A 21,529-nucleotide genomic window follows, 5' to 3' on the forward strand; every position below is an offset into this window, starting at 1 on the left:
GCAGCCAAGAAGCAGCCGTGAAGCAGCCGTGAAGCAGCCATGAAGCAGCCATGAAGCAGCCATGAAACAGCCAAGGAGCAGCCAAGGAGCAGCCCAGAAGCAGCTGTGAAGCAGCCAAGAAGCAGCCCAGAAGCAGCTGTGAAGCAGCCAAGAAGCAGCCGTGAAGCAGCCGTGAAGCAGCCAAGAAGCAGCCATGAAGCAGCCATGAAGCAGCCATGAAGCAGCCATGAAGCAGCCATGAAGCAGCCATGAAGCAGCCAAGGAGCAGCCCAGAAGCAGCCGTGAAGCAGCCAAGGAGCAGCCAAGGAGCAGCCCAGAAGCAGCTGTGAAGCAGCCGTGAAGCAGCCAAGAAGCAGCCAAGAAGCAGCCAAGAAGCAGCCATGAAGCAGCTGTGAAGCAGCCGTGAAGCAGCCAAGAAGCAGCCAAGGAGCAGCCAAGGAGCAGCCAAGAAGCAGCCAAGAAGCAGCCATGAAGCAGCCGTGAAGCAGCCGTGAAGCAGCTATGAAGTAACCATGAAGGAGCCTGACGTCGGCCGCCTCTGCTCTGTGAGCAGAAGCCCGTCAGGCCACATTCTCCCTTCAATCTGTCTCCTCTGCAGATGCTAATGAAGCCAAACTGCTGCTAAATGCAGATTTAGAAGGTACTGGCTGCAGCCTGAGGTTGTAATGTACACGCTGAAGGTGATTGATCGCCGTGTTTGACACTTTGGCAGCAAACCAACCCCTCTTTAATGAGAGGTTGTCACAGGTTGGTGGAGCGGCGGTCATGTTTTGAGATGCAACCAAAAGCTGAAGCTGCAATAAAAAGAGTTTCCTCTGAGCCGAGCTCAGCTGGAGGTCTGAGAGAGAAAAGAAAAGATTCCAGGATCGATACCCGACCGTGCAGCCTGCACTCGCTCTGGGTTTCAGTGAAAGGAAAACATCCAGAATCTTCCTGCTTGCAGATGTGGACTGGGTGTTCCTTCTCTGACCGCTTAGAGTCCTGAAGGACTCGGAACTCTGCATGAAGATCTCAGCTCAGTTTTGGTCTGCCTGCTGGACGCTCTCCCTCCCTCCCGTTATGGAACACAGAGGAGAAAACGCTGCATGGAGATTCAAGGTGTGGAGACACGTTCAGGTCATCTTTATGTAAAACTGCTTCCTAAAACATTCCTACGTTCTCGACTGTGAAAAAAAGACGTTTGATTCTGAAGGAGTCCAGCAAAGAGAAGGAAACTCTCAAAAACATCCCTGAATAAGATTCCATCAGCATCTAGGTAACTTCTGACCAACATCTCAAATGCACCAAGAGCTGCTGAAAAACCAACTACAGAGATGGAAACTTTAGTGGAATTTGTGGATTTCCAGGAGAAAATTTGGGAAATTTCTTGAGTTTTTTTTAAATTTTCTTTTAGTTTTTGGTTTAAATTATTTGTCTTTTTTGTTTCTTTAGAAGTCCAACTAAAGCTCCTGAAGATCAGAGGTTTCACCTTTTTTCCCCTTTTTAGGATTTTCATTTTTAATCTTTTTTTTTAAAAAAGTCATGTATCTGAAATGAAAACAATTTTAACCCGTTTGTGTCCAAGTTCTGGTGTGAGAGCAGAATCTCGTTGTGATGCGTCGGTCTGGAATCATCTCGCCGTGTTCCACACCTGCTGCAGTCGTCAGCGCGTCACATGTGCGTCGGACAACATTCCCAAACACCGGATTCACTGACATTCCCATGAGGTTCTCACATTCCTGAGGCTGATGGAACTAAATCCAGAAAAGTTCAGGGCAAATTTGACAAGTCTGAGACTTTTTCTTTTTAAAGCTTTGTGACTTTGTGAGGAAAAACAGCAACAGTTGTTAGAAAGGAAACAACCCGACAGATGTTACGTTACTCTTATTTTGGTTTATTTGGAAAAGTATTCTACAAATAGGAATCTTTGGCTTTAATACGTGGAATAAAGTTTATCCCAGCTACAGCAGAGAGGCCCACGTGCATCAAAGTTTGAACGTGGCGTGTTTGCCTCCACACACACACCTCCCACCTGCAGCTCCGCCTCCCAACGTCAGTTCAGCTGTAAAAGCGGCTTTGGCGTTCAAATATTCAGAAACGCTTACAGAAAGGTGAAGCATGAATGTTTAAAGAGCGCTTTATGACCAATGCAGGGAAGGAGCAGAGGAAGCGCACTCCGGCAGCAGCAGCAGCTGATGAAATATGGAATTATGCCGCCTGCGTGACTAAACGAGCTTTAAAGGGTCCATTTGCAGGACGCAGCTCATTCAGCGTTTAATGGAGTGAAGGCGCGTTCTGCTGGTTCCAGGAGGACGGAGGGACGCTCCTGCTGAGCTGCAGGGATGTCCGTCTCACTGCAGCAACTCACAAACCAAACTGACCAGATAAAAATACCTTTTTTGGCTTTCTTCCCTTGAATCTAGAATCAAACATCAGGGGTTACTGAACCAACAAATCCTTGTCTACAGCTGTCCAGATCCTGAGCCCGTTCAGAAATTAGGAGGTTTTTAAATAGAATCATTTTCAGGACGTTTGAGAAACTGCTGAACAGAAAAAGGGTAAAAGACATTTAAAGCGAGTGACTTCAGTTTTGCCCTCAGTTCCTCCGTCAGCTGCTGATTATCTGAAGTCCAGGAGAAGATGGAGCGGCTCAGTCATCTTAGACCAGGAGCCAAAGGATTCACAACAGCTGGTTTTTAACCTCCAGCAGTCAGAGAGCTGCAAGAACGGAACGTTTGAAGAACTTTCCTCGGTTTTACTTTAGACTTCAGGACGTTTTTTTGCTCAATTCTAAAAGATTTGGGAGTTTTCATATTTTGCACGTCATCAGAAACAGACAAAAAACGTGCGTTTGACGGAGGTACGGCACAGAATTTCCTGCTCCTCTAATACCAAACAAAAATGGAACAGAGCCTTTTCTTGGCTGACGGAGGAAAACGTTGCTTTTTTTAGGGAACAGGAAAACGGCTTCAGTCGCATAATGTCAGTTCTTCCTGAAACAGTTTCATCCGTGCTTTTTCCCCCCAAAATCCTATGAAGGGTTTGAGGAGGAAGAGGGGAGGAAGAGAGCTCCTTCCTTCTGAGCAACAGGAGCTCCTTCCTCCTGAGGAAGAGGAGCTCCTTCCTCCTGAGGAAGAGGAGCTCCTTCCTCCTGTGCTGCTGACGGCGTGTGACAGATTAGCTCTCATCTCTCTCCATTACTATTTCATGACTCACTAAAATGGAGACACTCTCCCATGAAAGTCATTCCATCAAACCAAACCTTCAGAGTTCATTCTTCAGCTTCTTCAGGAGGGGGGGGAGAGGCTGACCCCCCTGCCCAAGAGGAGGGGGCGGAAGGGTCAGTGACTTCCTGCTGTGCGTTCACATGTCGTCGAGTATTTATGATTTTCCAGGAATTACAGTCTTCTCTATTTGCTTTGTGTCCCCCCCCCTTCCCAATGTTATTTAATGTAGTAACAGCCACGGCGTTCACCTCCCCAGGAAAGTGCTGCAGCATCCATCAGCCGCCTGTCAGATCTGACCTTCAACGGAAACCCGGCGAGGAAGACGGGCGCCGAAACGATGGAGACACGGAGAAAGTGGACGGGAGGATGAAGGATGCAGGAGAGAGAGGACGACAGACGGACGAGAGACGGACGTGATGGACGGCGGGTTATTAGCGGGACGACGGGGCGAGACGAGCATCAGATCTGTGTCACGCCAACATCAAGGCGAGTTTACAGAAGAGCAGCTGGTCATGTGACCTCTCAGCCCAACGTCCCTCGACAGGTTTGGTGTCATTAATCCCTCAGCTGTGTGACTCACTCATCCACCACAGTTGGAGAACGGGAACTTTCCTCCGCAGCTCTCAGAACTTCTGAAGGTTTGATCAACCAGAGTTTTGGAAAATCTGGTCGACAGAAGGAGGTTTGGGGCAAAAAGGATGTTTTTGGTCTTCTAAAAGCATTCTTTTCAGCATTTACATCGGGCAAAAGAAAACCAGCTGGAGAAAAACCGGAAATTCATTTCCTTCCTGCTAACTCTGACGTTTTCCTCAGAACTCCAGCAAAGATTTATCCATCCGACTGATGCGGCGTTGATTTAGACGGGATGTCCCAGACCTCTCTCTTTCAAGCGACTCACTCCAGCTTTTCCTGGAATTGATCTCAGCTCGACATAAATCCACCAGACCACCTCCTCCTCCTCCAATGATGCACCAGATCAAAAGTCCAAAGCCCCTCCCCCGGCTTGTATTGACGTCAACTCCTGACGGCTAAAACGTCTCCATCAAATCTATCATCCAAAAAACCGGACTTTATCATCCAAAAGGTTTCATCCAAGGACCATCAGCCAAGATGAAGAGACCCCCCCCCCCCCCCCCCCCCCCATCCTCTGAAAGACAAAGCTTCCTGGAAAACCTCTTTGTGGCCGAAGATCGGCTTAAAAAAATAAATTATGAAAAAAACAGGCTGTTCCTCATTCCTCACGCCGTTGTTCTCATTAAAGCTGTTTATAAAATAATTGCTAAATTCAGACATGTTGACACAAACAGCCCCCCCCCCCCCAGGCTTCAGGTGCAGGAGGAGCTTTCATCTTCACCTCTGTAAATGTTTCCATTAGTCTGACAAAGGCAGGGAGGTATAATCCCCTCCTAAGACAGGAATGTAGGTCGCACTTTGTGCGGTCGCTTTTGAAAAGCTTAATCACCGCCATCTTTTTCCGGCAACACGCATAAAAAAAAAAAAAACAACTGGAGGAGAGGAGAATTCATTAGCGGCTCTTCAGCATCTGTGTGACGTGTGCGGCGGAAAGAACAGCGGGCTTCCACGCTCGCATCCAACACTCCACGACCACGATGCACCGAACGGCGACCAACGGTTAACGCTGGGACAAAAAGGCCTTCCGGTGAGGAAGGAGACCAAATGCATGAGAGCCGTGCACACCTGCAGAGCGTGCACGTGCAACCGTCTGCAGCTTCACCCAGTTATCAGTGAGGATGTTTCATCAATCTCACTTTTGCGAGCACGAGTCGAGGCAGACGCCCCCGTACTCCATGATTAATTCAGATATAAAACACGGCTGATGCAAAGAACGGCTCCAGCTAAGCGCTGCCGTTTAGCCACTCAACAAAAAAAACACTCCGGTCACCACGATCCAGAGGGAGTTTTTGTGAAGGAGACAAAAAAAACAGCTGGAAATAAGACACTGTTGGATGAAAAACCCAGAAACTCAGAAGAAAATAACTGAAAACATGTCATCTGAGAAACACGGAGCTCAGCTTCCTCTTCAATGATGGATTTCACATGACTGGTGACCAGACTGAACCTTTAGACTCATCCCAGCTCTAAAGCACTTTAGACGGACAAACGGGTGAACGATGTGAAAGAGACGTACAGCCTGATTAGCCGGATTGTTGGTTGATGCTATAAAGCCTTCAACCAATCATTGTTTTCCTGTTTCTCTTCCTTTATTCTAGGATCTTCCTCCATTTTTTGTCGCTTAACTCCTTCTACAATGTTTCAGCTATTTGAACCATTCATCTATTCAAATGTTCAGCTCTTTCAGCTTTTTCCAGCTATGACTTTTGGTCCTTAAAATCTTAAAACTTTTCCAGATATTCCAGGATTTCTGCCTCCATTGAAATCCACGGGGAGTCCTTGGTGCAGAAGCTCGCTGGTTCGATACCGGCCGGCTCTGGCATTTTTCACAAACATGTCTTTTTTGTTATTGTGCTCAACTTTGATGATTTCTTTCTTTAATTTTATTGTTGGGCCAATTATAACCCTTTAAGTGTCATTTTCATGAATCAATATAGCATTCAATCCTGCATTTTCTGCTGGAAAAGCAGCTTCTCCTAGTTATGATTACTTTCAATATTTTTATTATCCTTTTAGTATTCTCATATTTAATTTATTGCGCGTTTTCGGAGCAGTGGATGGACCTGCAGGTTCCCTCTGGACTAATAAAGTATTTTATCTAGGTCCCAACTGCTCAAACGGTGGTTACAGGCTGTCTGAGGGCGAAAAACGGGCCAACCTGGACGGGTCACGCAGGTGACCTGCAGGATATATCAAGGTCATAGACCAATATGTGAACCCGTGGAGAGAAAATGGTTCATACGTGCTTTTTTTGTCTGCTGTGGGCAACAGGTCGTAGAGAACACTTATGCAACACGAGCCTACGCATAAGCAGCTTCATAGAGGACGTTTTTTCTGAAATACCCAAAGTAAACATTTTATTTAAGAATAGCAGGAACGCAAAGTGGACAAACATTAGTTTGAAGTTTTAAAATGTGATGCATCTGCAGGAACAATCTACCCTGAACTCAGCTGCTGCTGCTGCTGCTGCTCACCTCCATCTGAGCCTAAATCTACCCTGAAATAAAAAGAATTAGGATAAATACACCCTGCAGTTCTCAGTGCTTTGCTGGGCATCTTGAATCTGAATGACTGTAATTTGAGTTCACGTTTGTGCTGCGGTGGCAGCAGTGGAGTTAGTGCTCCTGCTGCGTCGGCACAACACCGTCTAATGGACGAAGAAAAAAGAGGTAAACAGCTCGTGTGATGATTCCACAGCAAGTCAGAGTGGAAAGGAAATGAATTCTGCTGATCGGGAAGAAGGGAAGCAGAGATATCCGTCATCCCATCTCATTTAAACGTAAAGACTGCAGCAGAAAGCTCACCTGCAGGAAGTGATGCAGGACGGGATGCCAGGAGAGACCCGGCGAGGGGGGGCACAGGAGAAGGAAAGAGGGCAGGCTGCTCGGATAGACAGATGGACCAGGAAACAGATGGGCGGGTAGAAGCGGGGACCGTGGGTGTGGCTCTGCACTCTGAGATTACGCCAAAGATTAAATCTTCTGTCAGACTGAATGTCCGCTCTGACGGAAATCACCACAATCCTGCAGTGACAGCCTCTTTCCTGCTCATCCGTCAGCGGGGCGGGGCGGGGCTCATGCAGCCGTTACCTCTGGGTAACAGGGAGACTTCTGGGTAACAGGGAGACTTCTGGGTAACAGGGAGACTTCTGGGTAACAGGGAGACTTCTGGGTAACATCCAAATGAAGCTGAAGACGAGTCACAGAGCAGGAGGCTCCATTTAAAGGGCTTCAAACGCTTCCGTTGCTCAGAAAACCGACGTGCAGAAACAGCGTGAGCATGGCGAGCTCATCAATGTGGCGTTTTCATGTTACTCATACATTTATTTTACCAAAACATTGTGAAAATATAACATGAATTGTTCAAGCTGAAGAAAACAATATAACATACAATACATTTCAGTAGGAATGCTCGCAGCGTTAATCTTATTGTTTTTAAAAACGGATCCTCTAAAGTTTTTCACTAAGCCGTCATCAGTTTCCTCCTCTGCTGCGGTCGCATCCTGAAACTACTCACAAACTCAAAGATGTTCCAATGTCTGAAGAGCAGATCTGCAGTCGTCCTCTTTGCCAATAGGTTAAGACACACGTTGTGATACTCCACTTGTGAAAAGTGTCACCATGAAACAAATCCGAGCACGCCCAGACCCTGCAGGTTGGGTCCGGCGTGGATTCTGCTCGCCCACCTGACGGCAGCCTGAGCTGCAGCTTCCATGCAGGCTGATCTGTCCACCATCTCCAACGGGCCGCATCACGTCTGCAGCTGCAGAGCTTCAGTCGATCCAGGCCATGCCTGAGCTGAGATGAGCGATAGAAACCAACCCTACAGTCACTCTGACTTTCTTCAGTCCTGAGGATCCTTTTAAAAATGCTTCTGCAGCCTGGTTTTTGGGCAAACTCCTCCACTTCCGCACCTCTCCAGCGTCTTGGCAGGCGTCTCGATGACGCTTTCCAAACACCAGCGTCAATGACGCCGCACACACGACATGCCCACTGTGTCCACGGAAGAACAGTGCTAAATTCAAAGGGAATCAATAAATGTATGCAATGCTATGCAATAAATTCAAACCCTTTCATTTTTATCAAGTAATATCAAATTTGCTCATAAATTCTATTAAATTGCAACAATTTGGGGGTTTTGGTTTCTTTATCAAAGTTTTGAGCCCTCAGGAGCTGCTCCACGGCACATAGGAGCCGGTCAGCATCAAACTCCAGCCTAAATAGACAGACACAGAAGGATGAAGAGGCTCGGGTCACGAGGAAGAGGAAGCAAAAAGAAGGGAGCATGAAGATAAGGCCTGCAGGAACCGGACAACAGTCACAGTCAGGATGAGTAATGAGGTTCTCCGGTTGTGTCTGTGGGTCCTGCTGCCTCCTTAAGGAAATGTATTCTGCTTCTCTTCACTGATGACTCTGAGAACATCATGTAGGAAAACACAGTCTTTACAGTTTTCACCTCTGCAGCCATGTGCAACAGTCCGGTCGATTCTTTAGATTCACATTTGACTCTGAGTCCACATTTGAATTCTGTTTAAGCCGCTGCTGCTCTCCTCAGGAGCTCTGAGGGTCTCTAGCCTGAACCATCATTGTCCCGTCACACCTGAGCTGGGGGGTGTCCGGGTCCCTGTGGGGTGGGTTCTGGTCCTGGCCCCTGAGCACTGGGCCTCACCAAATTTCCAACTGTGGGCGAGCCTGGTCGGGCCATGTTTACAACACTTTTTGTGGACCCCCTCTCTCCTGGGTGCCCTCCGCCTGGGCGGGGCGGCTGACCCCTGCCCTGCGGGTCTCCCTTGGGGCGGTCCTGGCTGGTACCTGTGGGCGTTCTTCTGGGGCGGGGTCCCGCGTTTGGTCCTCCCGGCACAGCGGGGGGCTGCTCTCCTGGTTGGGCTGGGGCGGCACTCTCTTTCCCCCCATGCCTCCCTGCTCTCTGGCTCTGGGGGCCCCGTGGCGGTCCTGCTGGCCCTTGCCTGGGTGGCGGATGTGATCACCTGGGGGGGGGCGGTTGTTCTCTGCCTGCTGCCGAGTGGACAGCAAGTTTGGTGTTGGGGGGGGGGGGGGTTCTGCCTGCCGCTGCTGCTGCGGCGGCGGGGGTATTGGTGTGGGGGAGGCTGGGCACTCCCCCTCCTCCTTTTCACATTCCATCATCCATTTTAGAAGAACATAAACACTCACCTGAGCACAGGTGTTAGCTCACCTTTGCACTAATAGTTTGCATGATAGAATGAATGAAATATTTCACACTAGTTGGTTTGAAGGCATAAGTATGCGCGTGTGAACACTATCTGTTTTGTGTACATGTTGACATGTGGACATTTTTTGAGCCAACAGGTGTGTTTCTAACATTTAAGTGTGTTTGTGGACAGGCCCCGCCCTTATAGACTGTATTACATCTGAACCTCACTTTAATGAGTATAAACATCCAGAAACTCGTTGCTTTATGCTGCTTCATGGTTTTACCCCCCCCCTCCTTTCTATTATCACCCTCCTATCCCCCACCCCCTCAACATCCCTCTCTCTTTATCCCTCCTTTCCTTTTCCGTCCGGTCCAACACAAAAGATCTTCAAATATGATTCAAATGAATAAAGTCTGATCTCGATTCCAAAAGGGGTTTATTCAGACATACCTCTGGTTTGTCAGAAGATTAATAACCCCTGTTGTTAAAGTAAAATATGTCCAACACAAGAGGCCTTCAGCTCTCATCTGTTTGCCTAGCTGTTGGACAGGACAAGTTAAAAAAACAAAAAACACAAAAAAAAGAAGTGCAGAGCTATTTCAGTTTCCAAGAAGAACGTTTCCAAAAAACAGGCAGAACAAATTGTTGCAACCAGCTGTAAACGCTGGAATCAGACTCATTTTAGCTTGAAAGAAAGGAAGCAAGAAAGCCCCTCGGCTGTGAAAGTCCGAGCCGGCGAAACATCACTACTGTTGTGATTTAGAGTCGAGCAGCTCAACGACAAGGGAAGACACCTCCATGCCAATTTGTGCTGCAGCAGCTCAGAAACCATCTCCAGCGCTGTGATCTGTGGGTCAGACCTAATCTCCAATAAAGAGAAGCCAATGGCCTCAGCGAAAAAGGATGAGATCCAAATCAATTAAACCAGCAGTGCTGAACTTTACTGAAGGCCAGTTCTGTGCTGGAGCAACACATCATCTCAGAAAGTCTTCATCAGTTCAGTCGCTGACACACATCCACCAAAACCCTCTGCTAGATGTTTGTGCAGCTCTGGATTTCAAGCAGCCTAACGGCTTCTGAGGTGCTCCTCCACCAACAGCAGTCTTTGGTCTGCAGATAGTCTAGAGATTTTACCCAAAAGGTCTTGATGTCACAATGACGGGTTCAAACACGACAGGCCGGCTGCACAACAGATCAGCGCTGCTAATGACACGGAGCTGTCCATGGTGCTGAAATCTGCTTTCAGCTTCAGGCTGATCTACAAACAGAAGAAAACCTCAGTCAACCTCTGGAAACCAGGGAGCATGAGGGCAGGAGTTTACCACTGCATGACCCACAAATGCTCCTCCGCCTGCTGGTGGAGCGAGGCCCACTTGGAGATCTTCATGTGGAGCAGACGGAGCGTCAGTGTGGAGCTGCTCCTCCCTCCCTGCACTCCTCCCTATGCGCAGTTGCAGAAACCAAACCAGATCTGTTCTTCCCCAAAGCGAAAACTGGCTGCTGTTTGACATTTTAAGTGCAGCCGTTTGCAGGGTTGCTCTTTGTTTGCAGTTTCTAAATGTGAAATGTGTGTTTTCTTTCACATTTAATCAGCTGTGGCTTCACACTTCCATCTTTCAAATTAAAATCCCCCCCCCTTTCCTTCATATGGAGTTCTTCAGCATTTTACTCTCCTCCTCCCTCTACCTTCAGCAGTCCGCTTCCCACTTGTCCTCTTCAGGCCCCCCCCCCCCCCCCCCCCCCCGTTCTCATCTTCCAGCCTCCTGCATAATGGATGTGGCTGTAACGCCAGTCAGCGTGATGAGGCAGCTTCAGAAACGGAGAGGGAGGCAGATGGAGAGAAAAGATCCCCTGCGCGCACGCATGTGGATGCATGATGTAGATGTGTGCGCGCGTCTCCACACATTCCGAAACAAGCACTTGGTTAATGGCGCGCGCGGGGCATCGCAACGCACAGGGGTCCAGGACGCCCCCGAAACAAATAAACTCGCTTGTCGATTCAGTTTCTTGTAAATGGGTGGTGGTGGTGGTGGTGGGGGGGGGGGGTGCGATCAGCTGCAGTCCACTGAGGGAGCCGGCGGGACGCAGGGAGGAGCAGTTACACACAGCGAGGTTACGGCACACAGTAATCAGATTACAGCGATGATTCATTTCCTGAGAACTAAGAATAACACCCCCCCCCCCCAATCCCCTCCCGCGGTGAGCCTGACGTCCCCGTGGCAGAACGGCCATTCTCCGCCATCTCACGCGCGCCCTGCCATCCGTCCTCCTTACCTTCATGGATCTCCGCTCCTCTCCTCCTCCTCCCAAACACTCCGCGTGGCGTTATCCTCAAAGCCTGAAAAAACGGCGCATCCCAAAAACTCCCGGTTCCCGCGTCTGCGTCCTCCCGTTCCCCATCCAGAGCAGATCCGAGCGTGCAGGCTGGACTGTGCGTGTGCGCGCGCAAACAAGCGAAAAATGTATATATGGACGTCCGACCAGAAAAAGCACCGACCTGGGGGGCGGTGGTGGGGGGTTGACGGAGAAAACTCCCTTCAGAGTCCCCCGGCACGCCAAATGCACTGCGGGGCGAAAGTGAGCGGGTTTGCGCCAGCTCGCGCCATGCGCGTCAAAACCGCGTTGAACCCGCCACAGAAAACTCCAAATCCCAAAGGGGGGGACAGAAAGTGATGCTGGGAGCTGATTCCTAAAATCCAGAATCCGAGTCCCTCTGTTGCTCCGGCGCGCGCCTGCAAGCGCGAGGAGGATCCAGCGACGGGATCAGAAAGCCGTATGGGAGCAGAAGGGACGTTTTCTCATCCAGGATTCCGTTAAGAGGCTCCCCGTCGGAGCGCAGCTTCTCCTCCGGTTCCGGCCTGTGGGAGAAAGGAGACTTCAGAACATCCCGGGAGCGCGCCCTGCTCCGCCGCCGCGCGCAGAGCTGCAAACTGCCTGTTTGCGTGGAGAAACAGATTCCTGCTCCGCGCGGGCGGAGTCCCGCTCGTCATCCGGTGTCAGTTCCACATTCCGCTGCTCTGCAGCCGAGGCCGGTCTTCTGATGCCCCGGGAGCGGATGTCTCCTTCTGCTCGCAGGTCCGCAGAGGTGCAGCACGTCCAAACTCCCGCGCGCCGGCAGGGACGCGGGAAGGAAGGTGTCACCTTGTCAGTCTGATTCCACCTCAGCCGGTTAAATCCTCCGCTCCATCCCTCTCTGCCCGCTTCTTTCTCACTGCAGCGGCTGCGGGTTTGGTCAAATGAAGGCGAGCTTCAAGTTTGAAATCTAGGCTCAATCCTGCGCGCGCTCCACACCGGCTGCACGAGGAGGACTGACGGCGGAGGGAGGGGGCAGCGCGTGAGCGGTGAATTTAAATAAAGACACACCCAGACTCTCCATCTCCTCTTCCCATCCGCGCGCTGCATCAGGACCAGCGTGCAGACAGAACGGCTCAGGTGTGAGAAGCGGCGGACAGGTGGAGGAATCTGACCTTCAGTCCCAACATCCAGATGTTTCAAACTCACAGGAAGCACAAACTCATCGGGTTCAGCAGGAGGTGGAGGAATCATTATGTGGGGACCAGCAAAAGTCAAATAAAGCTTCCCTAAGGTTTTAAAAGACTACATCCACTGCAGAGCCATATTGATCAAACATCACACGTTCGAGATGATCTTCACTGAATCTCAACATTTTTGCATAATCCTGAAAGAACGAAAAGATCCAAATCACCAAAACCAGCGAAGTGGACAAAAGAATCCAGTGAAATTCTGAAAAGCATTTGAAAATAAAGTCACACTAAAAAGTCTTCAAGCGTTCACGGATTTATTTCACTACATTTATCACATTTACCTTTAATAATAATCATTATTTTTGAATAATTAAGTTCTCAAAATTGACTAACAAAAACGATTTCACTGAACTACGGAAACATTTTAATTTCCTAAAAGTCCGTTTTTATAGATGAATTCAAACTGAAATTTCAGACACGCCCACCGTGACGGACCTGGACTGTTCTGGGTTTGTTCAGCTTGGGCTCACAAAGAACCGCTTTGATGGACTTTGTTGGACATCTCGCTGGAATAAAAGGTACTGTATAGTTTTGTTTTTGTTACTTTGACTATATAACCTTTTTATTGTAAGCCGCATGGAAAAAGCATATTTATTGAGTTTGCATTTAGTTTATGTTTTAAATACTAACTCTGTGAGTTAGCTTTATCATAACATCAACACTGCGCTTAATCACAGAAACTGTTTTTATATTTTAGTCTTTTTCAGGTTTAGCATTGTGGTAAAAGAGCATCTGTTCCAAAAAAAAAAAAAAAAAATAGCACGTTTTAACCGAGATTGTAATTGTTTCAAGGCTAACCCAGACACAGGACAGTGAAAGTTGAAGAAATTAAAAGCAAAACTTAAATGTTCCGTTTAACAATTGTTGAGTTTTTTATTTCCCAAAAATATATTATGAATAAACATTAAATGATTCATTTGATGTGATTACCAGTCTTCAAGTCAGACAATTCAAAGTGGAGATGAGCTGTCCAGTAGAATCTCCCTCACTTCTTCATGATTGACAGTGTGGTAAAAAGTATGAAAACATGTTCATCAAATGCAGTTTGGCTTCCTCGTGGGGGGGGGAGATGGTGACAGAAAGTTTTAGTCCTCCTCATGGGCCAGTTTCCTTTTAAAATAAGACGTAGAGAAACCTTTCAGCAGGTGCATAGATACGGTCCTGGTAATCCACTGTGTTGTGCTCAGATTCTGATCAAAACTGATAACATTCTAGTCTTTTTTTTTTAAAGGTAATTGTTCAGGTCTCTCAGAAACTGCCGTGCATGAGGCGTAGGAGGCGGCATGAAGATTTTCCTCTGCCGTGCGGCAGATGCAGCAGGAATCCTCAGGAGTTCCTGTTCCTACAGACATTACGGTTTTTGAAGAGCCGGCTGTTTGCTGGTTTGGATCCACCGCGATTTCCCTAAAACTGTGAAGTTTTTAAAAGGCTAAAGTTCTCCCTATTCTCCCTGTTTTTTTGTGGTCTTCTTTGAAATGTTGACTGAATGATGTTATGACTAAATGGTTGTTGAAACGTCTATTTTGAGTTCTTTTAATAACTTTGCAATCTGAATAACTCTTTTCAAAATCAAAAGAATTTAAAAAAAAACAAAGATGTCGTTAAGTCCTAACAAATAATTTCACTTTTTCAAAACTTACATTTTAAGACCTCATTAAAATGAAAACATTTGGGTTCGTCAAAGAATTATAAACGTGCTACATATTTTATTTTTTTATTATTTTTTTATCAAGTACTACCAACTCAAATTTAACAAAGTTTTTAAAACTAGTTTTTTCTTAATAGTTGTGTTGACTTAACTATAATTTTTTTTTACATTCCACTTTTTTCAATAAACTATAAAATAACTTGTTTTGAAAACGTTGCCTTAACTTTTTTAAGGTAATATCACAGGAATACTTTTTACAGTGCATCCATTCTGCAGGCTGGCTCGTTTTCGGTGCGTTCAGGGACTCTTGTCGGTGTTGGTGAGGAGCAGCGGGGAGGAAGGAAACCTCCCACCTGCTCCCCTTCAGTCCAGTGATGCCAGCCAGACGGTTAGGAGGCAGCAAACCGTTTTTGATGTCGTATTAATCATTATAAAGGTATTTTTACCAACCAAATGATCAAATACCAACGTTGGTTTAAGGATGGGTAAAGAATGATCCATCATCAATTTAATAACAAGGTCATCAATTCTTCAAGTTCATGAATCAATTTTGCTTAGAAATTTGAAGGATAAAAAAATGGAGTTAAATCTGTCATTTTTGTTGAATTCTTTGGATTTATCTTTTGGAAATGGGTTCTCATTCTAATGCATGCATTGCTGTTCATTTGGAAGCTTTTCAGGATATTATTTTTCATGAAATGTGTGTTTTCATTTCCCTTTTCAGGTTCTTCTGGCCCGTTACAAACACTTAAACAGCCGGTTCTTGTTCTCTAAAAATGCAGTTAGGACCTCCTTCAGAAGGAGTCCACCCATGAGGACAGGGATGGAGGTCAGAGTTCAGTCTTGGACCTTGGGTCAGTTCAGTCAACAGCGTTCCTGTTCATTCCAGGATCCTAAAGCAGAATCCTGACTGAGTTTGAAATGAAGTGACCGATCACCGTCCGAGCATTTGTCCTCATGCTCTTGAATAAATAAAGGTTTGGAATAAATAAAGGGACCATGTTCCTTCCTCCAGGAGGAACCAGCATCCGTCTGTATGCATTTTGCGTCAGACAACTGGGACGAGGTAAAGACGGAGGAGAGGTGCACTCAAAAAACGTTCACTTTGAATGAACATAAAAAAATTATGGAAAGGATTTCCACATGATTAGATTGCGTTACTTTAACAAAAATGAATCATGTTGGTCCTACTTAATGTATTTAGGTTGGCTCAACTTAATGTATTTAGGTTCAAACTAATAAATTTAAGTTGATTCAATTTAAATAGAGCAGTTGCACCCAACTTTAAATTGATATTGTTGCTCACTCTAAAAAGAAAAAAGTTGATCCAATTTAATTGAATCACTTCAATTGGTCACACATAAGAAAATTAAGTTTATTTAACTTAAATTTCTATTTTTTTCTTTAATTTTATTTACACATCTGTAATTGATATGTTGTTCCAATGTTACAACCAATGGGTCTTTTAATTTTCACATCAATGACATGAATTACCCAGCAAAGTCCCACATCACAAGACAGGAGCTCAATTACCACGAACTCTGTGTTAAGTATTGGAACATTAACATTTTACCACACAAGGGGGTTGGTCATCATCCTCTACCAAACTTTAACTCATGGTGCAAAAAAAAAATAAACATAACAGTTTAAATCACTAGTTAAAACAGAGTAAAACAGCTAGACAATAAAACCCAGGGACAAAAACTCACACTTAAACCCCAATCTGCCCAGATAGACAAAGAAAATGGTATCCCACAATTCCTTGCGATTACTAATGCATCCAATTTAATGGTATCACGTTGGATCAACATGATTGAAATAAGTAACTTTTAAATGGATTATTTTTATGTACAATCGACATGATTCATTCACGTAAGATTTACAAACATAACATTTTCTGGTTGAAATGACAAGTTACTTTTTCGTTAACTTAATTGGCTGGTAATTTCCTTTTTTTGAGTGTGGTGGTGCAGGCAGGTCTGGGTGGTGGGGGAGTCTGCTGTGAATCCGAATTAGCAGCACCGGGGGAGCGCCACACGTGTGCTGAATGCTGAAGCCCCCTCTGCTGTGTAAGTGGAAACGTGCTCTGCATGTCTTTGGAAAATGCCAATTCTCTTAGCCTGGGGGGGGTGGGGTTGTGAGGGGGCTGAACAGCAGCAAACGAAGCGTCATGATGGCGGGAAAGTGACTGGATGTCTATCTGACAAATGGTTAAACTTACGAATGAAGCTCAGACTTTGAATTAACTGAAGGCCAACCCCACAGTTTGATCAGGTTCAATCCAGCAGGTCCCACGTGGGGCGACGGCCACGCGGCGTGGCGGCCGAGCCCCGGTGAACGCACAGGAAGAGCTGCTGAGCTGCGAAACCTCCATAATCTCTGCGTTTACTTTCACACACTTTCAGATCGCTGCTCTGATCCCGGCAGGGAAAGATGGGTGAAAGGTCGAGAGTTCAGTTGATTCTCAAGGAAAAGAGCGGCGTAATCAGAGGGCAGAGAAGAAGAAAAAAAAAAGAGGAAGGTATAGATATGCTGAAGGTGCAGAATGTCAGCAAACATGATTGATTTGCTCCCAGAACTTCATCAATAACGCTGGATATGAAAACCAAATTCTAATGAGCCAAAGTGGTTCAGAAATGAACAGGTTAGCAATAATTTCTAATTGTTTGCAAACTTAGCAGCTTTAAGACATTAAGAACAAAGAAAGAGCATGAGAAGGTAAGGAAACATTAAAGACGATTTTTAACGACTTTTATTTAGATCAAGTTTTAAAACTAATGATGTTGACTTGAGAAGAATTCTGGGAACAACGGAAAGGTTCGCTTGAAAAAGCTCTAAAGAATCCAGACTGAGGAACAAACCGTTGAACTTCACCGGATGGAGGAGACCAAAGCAGAGTCAGGGACGTTTTCTTAACTGTTGGAGGAAATTCAGCTGAAACATCTCGAAGGTCGAGCTCAGATGTGGAAGCAGCGGCTCAGCAGCCATGATCCGCCCATCGGAACATTCCGGATGAAATGTGACGTCATGTCAAGGAAACGTTGTGAACACGGACAGCTGAACGGTTGAAAGGAAGAAGAGTTTTGTTGTTTTCTCCAAATTCACAATCTTCCATCTGCAAAATCATCTCCCTAATTAAAGCATTTTCCTCAGTTTCAGAATTCTCCATAAACGAGTCCAAAAGCACATTTCTGCCAATTAACTGCAACTATTTAAATCCATCCTCCATGAAATCACAAACAGGCAACAAAGTACTTAGGTATAAATATTTCCTCTAGGCTTTCTGATCTATTCAAGCTAAACCAAACCCGACTCCTTAAAACAACCGAGGCTGATCTCACTAGATGGAAAACTCTACCCATCTCCCTAAAAGGGAGAGTTGCAGCCATAAAAATGACGATTCTCCCAAAAATTAACTACCTGTTTTCAATGATTCCTTCCAAACCTCCAACTACTTGGTTCAAATCATTAGACTCATTCATTTCCCAATTCCTTTGGGAATGTAAACCACCACGGATCAGTTTGGAAACCAGAGGAAGACTCAGCCTTCCAGACTTCCAGGACTAATACTCCTCACTGCATCCACATTGAGGGGTTGAGGGGTTTCATGGGGTTTTTTTTCTCACTTATTTCTTGGGGCTTAGGTTATTTGTTTACTTATCTGTTTATTCAAACCATACAAGTATACACCATTCACCATTTAACCAGTGGTCACATTCAGAGGCAGAAATGGACTCAAAGAAGGATCAATTAGAGCCATAAGGGTATTGGCTGCCTAAAGGAGAAAGGTTCTGAGTTGACGATCAGTTCAGATCAAACAGTTTTTTAACATTTACGTTTTCTAGCCAAGCTTTTGACAGAGTATGAGGCTAAATGATGCCTGAACCATGAAAGCAGCTGTATGAACCTGCATGGAAGCACCCAGGTGTGTTTAAGGGGCCGTGGAGAAGAGCAGCCTGTAAGTGCAGCAGGGAGACGGTTTGCAGTGTGGAGAGAAGTTTCTCTGGATCATGGTTGTCATGCTGAGAGGCTGGCAGGTTGTTAAGCTCAAAGAATGTCGTCTCCCCCTGGATTCATGGCCTTTGCGGACCGACATCCGTCTGCTGCTTCTGGATTTGTTCTGCAGGAAACGAGCTAATGAAGGAGACATTCCTCAAAGCCAGACATAAACACATTCCAGGGATTTTGATGATTGTCAGGGACTAAACATAACAGGTTTTCACCCAAAAACATCACTTCTCCTTTGAACATACACAAGACCCGATGATCTCATTTGATGGAAATGATTAAGTTCGGCAAAAAACGCGTCCAAATCTCACGTATCCAATCCTTACTTACTCCACTTCAAATTCCTCCATTCGGCTGTGGTTGGAACATTAGATGTGTTTTGTCTGTGGTGTGACTCCCTGACTGATCTTTTCTCCAATGACAAAGTTTCAAAGTGGGTTTTAGTAAAGACGAGTCCCGTGGACTCTGATTGATGGTTTTCAAAACACTTTAATAACTTTAGCCGGCTTATGATGATGGATTTTCTGAAGAGAACCATCGGCAGTCACAGCCACTCCTTATTTGGATTCCCAAACAATGGACACAAAGGAAAAGTGAGGAAGCAGGAAGACTGCTGAACTCTGGAAGATAATTGTAGCCCCCCCATGGACAAACTTGAGAGCAGTGGTCTCTTTATAAATTCTCTTTTTGTGCTAAATCTGTGCAATGATCATAGGGAACTGTGGAATACACCATTGCATTAGGTTCAGGTTACATGTTTTGTATCACATTGATACGTTTTTCATTTCCCGTCACAAATTTCCTTTTTATCTCTGTGGTGAAATGACAATAAAAGATCTTTGAAACCACTCAAAACGCCACATCAAGACTTTTTCAACGTTTTTCATGACTCGCTCTTCTTTGGAGTCGATCTCCCAGCTTCCCTTTTGATTTTTACTAGACATAATTGCAACACTTTCCTCTAGTCATTCAGAGTGTAGTGAAGCACACCAGGGTTCACTTGCATATGAGCCAGGACCACCAGAGTTCATTTGTTTGCTCGGCACCAGAAAGATCAGAGCTTCGGCACCGACTGGACTCGCACACTATAGGAACCAGCGAACAGATAACTGATCAACTGTAACAGACCCACCCTGATAGGTGGAAAGAGAACAGAGCGCAGGTGGAACAGAAGCTGACTGGATGGCATAAAATCACCAGCCTCAATGATTCTTCGTTCATTTACTTGTTTCATGTTTACCTTTCAACCACATCAACACAATGAGCTGCTGCTCATCCTTCTCTGCAGAAGATGACTGCCTCACACATTCTGCACAGATCAATTAACGACTTGAATCATAACGACCCCAGCTCATTAATGATCAATTATGCATTTCATTTCACCGAGCAGCTAATATATAAAATCTGACAGATCATTAACTTGCGAACAGTTTGCCTTGTTGAATGTTTTATGAGCGATTTAAAGCTGTTAAACGGTGTCACACACTAATACAATTATTTGCCTTTTGTTGCGCTAGTTGGGATGCAGACCGCGTCCACAACTTGGAAAATGACTTCATAATTCAGGAATGGCTTCAACCATTTGGTCGGGTCTCAGTTGAGAACGCTCAGGTGCAAAGTGAGTCGGTCGGAACAGTGATTACCTGTGACCGCAGAGCCTTTCTGAACGGGCTGCGATGAAGACTGGCGCCTGACGCTGGAGCCTGGCAGTTGACTCATACAATGGAGCCGGTCCTTACGATGCTTTAGATCAGGACTTGGAAGAGGCCAAGATCCTGGACGGCTGCCCTGAGTGAAGACAGACCAGAGGTTTAATTATATTCATCCCCAATGAGCCTTTCTTGGGGCCTAAACAGTTAACAAAAATCACCCTTTTGTCTACAACCTCAACATTTCCAACCACATCCAAACGAAGGATCTTTAGTCCGTTGGCACGTTGAGATTCAGAAATAATCGTTATTCTAGTTTTCAGCCCCACTTTAAGCTCAAAAACAAACTGTTGGTGAAAAAACTTTCAAAGATAAAAATGGGAGACAAGCTGGTAAAACTTTTTACCAAACTCTAAAGAATGAAGACAAACCAGAGAGGAAACAAGGGTTTTGATCAGAACTCATCAATCATTAACTTGAGTTTGTCGTTGAACATTGTTTTGCAGTTTCTATAGTAAGAAAAGTAATTTTAAACTGCAAATACACATTCATCTTATTCAAACAGTTTCACAAAAAGATTTCTAAGAAAAAACAAAAGGTAGTGCTGTTAAAGAAATATTTTGATGTGCAAATCAAACCAGCTTCTGATATATGTGCAGAGTTGAAATATAAATATATTTGAGACAAAATAACAGATTGAAGCCAGAGTCCAGAGGTTCTGTTTTTTATAAAATAAAAACTGTCTCTGAATTTGGACCATAATTACTAAAATATCCATTAGCCTGTGAAAAATGATGAATATTCTTTAGAAAAAAAAGTCTTCAACTTTGAAAAATGTATGCCCTGAAGTTTAAACCCACTTGACTTAAATCAGTGCTCATGAAAAAGCTCCACTCAGCCACTAAATGAATTATGTAGAACATTAAGTGCTATCACTGAAACATCATTCATTTTAGATTTGTTCCTTTTTTTCTACTCATCTTACTTCTGGGTCCTCCTTTCTCTGCTCCAACCGTCCTCCTCTTTGATCGGGTCATCAGAAGTCAAGATGGAAAATCCCATCAAGAAAGTGACTGAAAACATTTACTCCGTAAAAAAAGAACTGGACGAAGGAACGGAAAAATTAAAAAAACATGCTGAAAGCAAAACAAACAAACAAACAAACAAAACATGGTAGTTTTGGGTTTCAGATGAAGGAAGGATGAAAGGATCCATTAATCATCAACAGGTGTGGGAGAAAACAGCTACAGGAAGCAAACTGAAGCAGAGGTTTTTTCAAAATAAAACAGGAAATGGCCCACACTAAGGTTTGGGTTTGGGACTTTTGATTGGTCGTAGCAACCTTCACATCAAGCTTCCTCTGACGGGTGTTCATAACCTTTCTCACGACAGAAAAAGGTCATGAAATGAGGCCAAAAACACTTTTCCACCTGATCCCTAACTATGACTTTGTTTTCCCTCATGTCATGGGGGGTCCCTGCTGGTCGGGGGGATCCTGTGAGATCCCGGCAGAGGCTCCAGACATACATTTGAAACTTGAAAATAGGTTTGTGTAAGTATAGCATATAGACCATGTACGTGTAGGAAGTTGAATACTTTTTCAGACTTAATTGAAACATTTTAAGTTTACTGTATACTGTCTCACTTTTAGCAGATACTAAGTATAT

The 21,529-nt window shown here is 45.4% G+C and overlaps 1 protein-coding gene and 1 long non-coding RNA gene across 3 annotated transcripts in view; one reads left to right on the forward strand and one right to left on the reverse strand.

Annotated features, from left to right (window-relative positions):
• The window catches only part of LOC101172994 (leucine-rich repeat and fibronectin type III domain-containing protein 1-like protein), a 275,228-nt gene extending 254,140 nt beyond the window's left edge, over nucleotides 1-21,088 (reverse strand). The window contains exons 1-2 of one of the 2 annotated variants that reach the window (XM_004075203.4): nucleotides 20,848-21,088; nucleotides 19,857-20,001 (exon numbers count right to left, since the gene is read on the reverse strand). The gene's annotated coding sequence lies outside the window, so the exon portion shown is untranslated. Of the gene's footprint in view, nucleotides 1-11,286; nucleotides 12,087-19,856; nucleotides 20,002-20,847 lie in introns of those variants that run through there. The other variant, XM_023961321.1, reaches the window with a different exon arrangement.
• Nucleotides 12,141-12,794, forward strand: LOC110016173. The gene is made up of 2 exons (XR_002291461.2): nucleotides 12,141-12,464; nucleotides 12,540-12,794. It is a non-coding gene; the product is annotated as an uncharacterized LOC110016173 (long non-coding RNA).
• Nucleotides 21,089-21,529: the final 441 nt, after the last annotated feature.

The sequence above is a fragment of the Oryzias latipes genome, chromosome 13 (genome assembly GCF_002234675.1).
Source record: "Oryzias latipes chromosome 13, ASM223467v1".
Classification (NCBI taxonomy): domain Eukaryota; kingdom Metazoa; phylum Chordata; class Actinopteri; order Beloniformes; family Adrianichthyidae; genus Oryzias; species Oryzias latipes.